The sequence below is a fragment of the Coturnix japonica genome, chromosome 2 (assembly GCF_001577835.2).
Source record: "Coturnix japonica isolate 7356 chromosome 2, Coturnix japonica 2.1, whole genome shotgun sequence".
NCBI lineage: Eukaryota > Metazoa > Chordata > Aves > Galliformes > Phasianidae > Coturnix > Coturnix japonica.
In genome coordinates, this window is record NC_029517.1 from 49,225,545 (window position 1) to 49,231,198 (window position 5,654).

Consider the following 5,654-nt stretch of genomic DNA (forward strand, 5'->3'; position numbering starts at 1 on the left):
AAAGAAAGAAAGAAAGAAAGAAAGAAAGAAAGAAAGAAAGAAAGAAAGAAAGAAAGAAAGAAAGAAAGAAAGAAAGAAAGAAAGAAAGAAAAAAAGAAAGAAAGAAAGAAAGAAAGAAAGAAAAAAAGAAAGAAAGAAAGAAAGAAAGAAAGAAAGAAAGAAAGAAAGAAAGAAAGAAACTTGAGCCTTCAGAAGAGAACTGTGGAACTGACTACTTTCTGGATCAAAAATCAGCCCTCAAAGCCTCAGATCTGATGCATTATTGAATGGATTCATTAAAAAATACAAGAAATATTCTTAGGATGATAGTACCAATTTTCTTTATTAATATTAAACCTTAATTAATTTTAAACAATAATAAAACAGGTGACTCATGAACATGACAGTGACATATATTTAGATAATGTGACAAAATCAATATAATTTTTCCACATTAAAAATATTAGAAAATTCAGATTAAGCAAGGAATTTTCATTATAATTCTCTCAAAGGTCACACAAAGATACCTGCTTAGTAATATAGATAAGAAACCACTTAGTTTCAGTGAGATCTTAATTTTTCTGTTATCTATTATATGAAGAGCAGATGTGCCCTCAGATATGATAGTGTTGGCAGAGAAGTAGGAGAAAGCTAGAAAATACAGCTTTGATCTAATTATTTGTCTGAGACTGGTAAAGAATGCATTGTCTCAGATCAACACAAGACAATCAACCGTGCAACACTGTGCAGTTTTACATTCGAAAGCATTCCTTTGGCAAAGCCAGAAGCTGTTTTCAAATGGGAAGGCCCAGGAATGTTTTCTGGACTAAGATTTGGTCTGGGTGTGAAAATTTTCAGCTCATTATAGGAAATTAGCAGATGATAGCCGCTGTATCCTGTGAAGGCAAGATACAAGCTGGCATCTCCTTGCTTCCTCTTATCTCTGCTGATTTAAATTTGCAAGGCCTGGAAGACAGGAACAAAAGAGTTCCTGCTGAGAGCCCCGAAGCCAGAAGCTGTCACTCCAAAGAGCAATGTCTACCACTCTGGACTAAACACAAGAGAACATGAATGTTTGTTTGTCCTAGTGGGCAAATGGCCATCACACACTGGATGATCTGCCGCTACCAGATCTACCACCTCCTGACATTGGGACATCGCTGGATGGAAGAGTGGTAAACTTTGCTTTGCTGTGTTTATATGTCTGTATGTCTCTATGTCTGTCACTTTTTATCTTTTTATCTTCTTTTTTCACTCTTTTGCTCTTACAGTCTTTGTAGTAGACTTTGCTTAATATTAGAACTTTTAGCATAGAAGTAACTCCTGCACCAAAGTACTCATAACACTTAGTTACTACTAAATTAGATAATTTTACCTACAAGTAGAGTATTAGTTGTTGTTAGAAAGCACTCAATAAATTGATTTGTATTATTGCTGAGTCTTGGATGTCTCCATTGTGGTATTGATCCTTGCTGACAAGGGGGGTGTAACTTAGCAAATAAAAATAAGGTTAACCTCCCTCAGAATTCACGGAGTGAATTTTCACCTTCAAAATAGTTCTATTAATTTCAGAGGAATATAGATCACTTAGTCTGTTAAAATAATTACATAGATTAAGGTTGCTCTTCTGGCTTCATGTGCTTCATCAAGCAGCAGACTGGTTCAACCCAGGGACTGGAAAGGGAAGTAACCCAGCCCATGCATCAAGCACATGCTTGAATTTGGAATCAACAAAACGTCTGTGTGAATGCACACCACAGCACAGAGCTGCAGATAATGAGGTTTCATGGACTTGCTGCTTTTTCTAAACATTACTAAGAAAGCTATGAGACAAAAGACAAAAGAAATACATAATAGGTCAATACTGTGCTTACAAAGAATGTGCTAACAATCATTTCAAAATTACATTTCAAAAGACGTAATATTGTCTTTCTCATTGTACTCTTTTTCTGTCGTGAACAGATAGACAGTGATTTTCAGCAATACAATAGTATTGCTACTACTTTCTAATGAATTATGATTCTTAAAAGCTATAGCTGTTCTTTTCATGAACACAATGGATGGCTGCAAAATGTTACTAAATGCTTTTCTTGAATAGATACAGGCTGGTGATTTCAGATGACAGAAGCAATCCTATTGAAGGAAGATTGTAATTGTAACTGTAAAAAACTTACACCTTATCTGTACTATGACAAATGAATTTAACTGTGATATACTGCCGTGTCTTCTGAGCCCCCTTAATGCCTGTTTATGTTTGCATGATGAGAGAAATTCAGCTTTATTTAAACCCTAATGTTTTCAAGTCTGGGGTCAAGTTGAAAGTTTTACCTGTTCCTTTACTGATAGAAGTGACTGTATTCTCTACCCAAGGACTGTATGGAAATTCTAATTTAAGATCTAAAATACTGTGCTTCTTGCAAATATATGGTGAAGATCTGGGAAAAGCAATTTAGAAAGTATTACATTGCTTCAGCAATTTTTTGGAATTCTGACCACTTTATTTTTCACGTTCAGGATATTACCATGGCATATAAAAATGTAACATTATGTTACGATGATGTATGATAATGTTACCAACCATAGAGATTACCTTAAAAATAATATCTAATCTTTTCTACTAAGAAAAAAATAGTGAAGTGAAAACTAATATAAATGAAACAAATCCTGGTTTCTACTACATTAAATCTGATTTGCCAATTACTCTGGTGTTCATTTGAATTGTTTAGGGTACTAAAATCTGTAATGTCTGCAGCCAAATGAACAGATATGAACATTGATAAATAACTCAGCCTGTTCCTCTTACTTTCTGTTCTCTTCCTCTTACAGTTTCTTCCTATCCTGGACCTTACTGGCAGTCCTGAGAGCTGATGCCATTAGCTCCCTTGGGAATGTTCATTTGACTTCTGACATTTTCCTTCACTCTTTCTTTAATAGACTTTCATCAACACTGCTTTTAACATGCAGATTTTCTGGTACATAATTAGTGAGGTAAACTAAAAAGAAAGCTACTCTAACAATGCAGGATATTGTTTACCCATATTACTCATCAGATGGTATTTATTCTGGTTCTGAGAGATTTCAATGACATCTAAATGTAAAAATTCATCAGTTCAGGAGAAATGTTTTTTTTCTGAAGCATGGTAAGGGTTTTATCTTGTTTGGTTGGGTTTTTTTTTGTTTGTTTGTTTGTTTGTTTCCTTTTTTTTATCAAAAGAAAAGATTTCTCTTTAGTTGAAATGGGATGGAAATGTCTGCTGTGTAAAGAAGAAAAAATGTAAGTCAATGGAGAGCTTTACTCTGCTGACATAATAATTTTAAAAGGTGAATCAGTAAGCAGGCAATCAGCCACACCTGCACAAATGAGTTTGCTGTTCCATGGGTGAAGGAGAAGGTCAAGATGATTTATTTATTTATTTACTTACTAAGTAAGCTCAAAATATAAGGAGAGGGGCTAAAATTGAGTAGCATGACTAATGTGTTTCTCTATATATGTGGGAAATATGATTATGTACTCTCTTCCTCCACTGGGGAAGCACTTTGTTAAATGCCGCAAACCACCACTAAGCGCGGTGCAAAAACAGTGTTCACAATCTGAATCATATGGGTTCTGAAGAATAAAATCTTGTTTGATTTTGCTTTTCAGTCATTACCAAAATGAATAGCTACACTACAGTCAGGAGTTCGTGTATGCAGACTGTAATGCTGAATAGCCAGGACATAAAATGATGGGTAGATGTCTTGATGAGCAGAAAAGTGTTTCTTCCCTTACTGTCAACACCTACACTTTAAAAAGCATCCTTCATTACTAGAACTAAGGCAACCTACATGTGGTACAACATTCACTTCTACCATTATGTAGACTATTTCTATGATACTGTGATGTGACACAGGTAGACACACAGTCACATTTCTTCCAAATGCATATGGAATTTTATTAAAATATAGAACGTCCTCTAAGGGAAAGACTATTTCTGTGCTTCCAAAAAATATATTTCACTCTCTCTGGTTTCTAACAGTATACTTTTTTCTCTCCCTGAATCCAAAGGAAGGCAGATTTAAAATCCACTGAAAGAATCTGTGGATTTTTATTGGCTAAAAGGCATCTTATTGGGAATACCTTCAAATCTGCAGACAGATTCTTTAGACAAAGAATGTCATTTACTTTTATTTTAAAGGAATTTTATCCTTTCAAGGATGCTCTCTACATTTCAGTTGTCAGAAGCTGTCACAGGTGCTGAAGAGCAGCCAGTTTGAACAGTCTGCAACGGCAACAGTCATCAGCAATAACATATACAATGGCTTTTTCTTGGCACAGAAGGAATATTTCCCTGGAAGTTTTCTGACAGCTGATGCTAAATGTTGCTAGTCTGCCATGTATGTAGTCATGGAACAAAAAGCCAAAGCATTATTCAGGGCAATCTGTATAATAAGTATTTGCTTTTTGTTGTTGTTCGTGCTCACCAAAGTGATTAACAGGGAGTCAGAAGACTAACATTTTTCCTTGTGAAACTTTCTCCAAAAGCAAATTCTGATAAGATTCCAGATAAATCCATATTATCATACTGTGATAAAAACAAGTAATAGCACATTATGGATCCCTCCTCCCTTCTTCAGAAACAATTTTTTATCTTTCCCTTCTAATGAGTATATATAATTTTAATCACTGTATACATGTTATACCCAAACCTGATCGTGCATTCAAGAGAATGTACTCTAAATGATTCCTGGGAATATTCATACTTAATTTAAATAGTGGCTCTCTCTTGTAGTCCTTCCACAGTTTCACCTTACTGGGATTTGTTGTTTTTTTTTCATTTTCTTCAGAGCTATCTTCTACTTTTCTGCATATAATCAAATCAAAACAACCTCTCCCTCTGTGGTTATTGGTTATTGTATTTTCCTTCAAGCTCTCAGAATGGGTGACAAAAGTATATGCATCTGTGTGATCTGCACTAAAGTTTGTCACCCTCTCGGCTGGACTCAATACAAGTCCTGGAAAAGCATTTTCCAGCTGTTACAGAAAAATTTTGGCAGAAAATGCAAAATCCTCCAGACCTCAGGTGTTCAAACAAAAGAAAGATTCTCTAGATTGTAAACAAAGATACTTGGATAACAAAAATAACTGAAAATAGAATGCAAAACAAAATGCAGTTGTAAAACTTTTTTTTTTTTTTTTGGTTGCTTCTTGAATTCCTTTCATCTTAAATCTGCTCATTAATTATCCAAGTACTTTCTTTAGTATTTTTACGTCATCCAATTTTTCAAATGTATTCATTACACAGCTTAGAACAGTCTAGGAACTTGTATTGTGCATCTGTAGCATTTTTAGTTGTAACTCTGATGGATGACCATGCATCAGTGTTTGGCTTTTTTCCATCTTAATTCCACTTTATTACATATTTTCAAAATACACTTACCAGCTTATCTATAATGAAAGTATTTCCAAAGAAATTTCTTTTCCAGGCACAGAACACAGGCAGGACAAGAAAAGAAGACAAACAAACAAACAAACAACAACAACACAGTAGAATGGTTCAAAATGTAAACAAAGTAGGCTACCGAATATTCTATCATACAAATTCAGTGTTTTCAGTTTTTACTTGTAAGTCAAGTTCTGTAAGAACATCTCTGTAGTCTTCCCAGATATTTAAACTTTATGTGTATGAATCTGATAT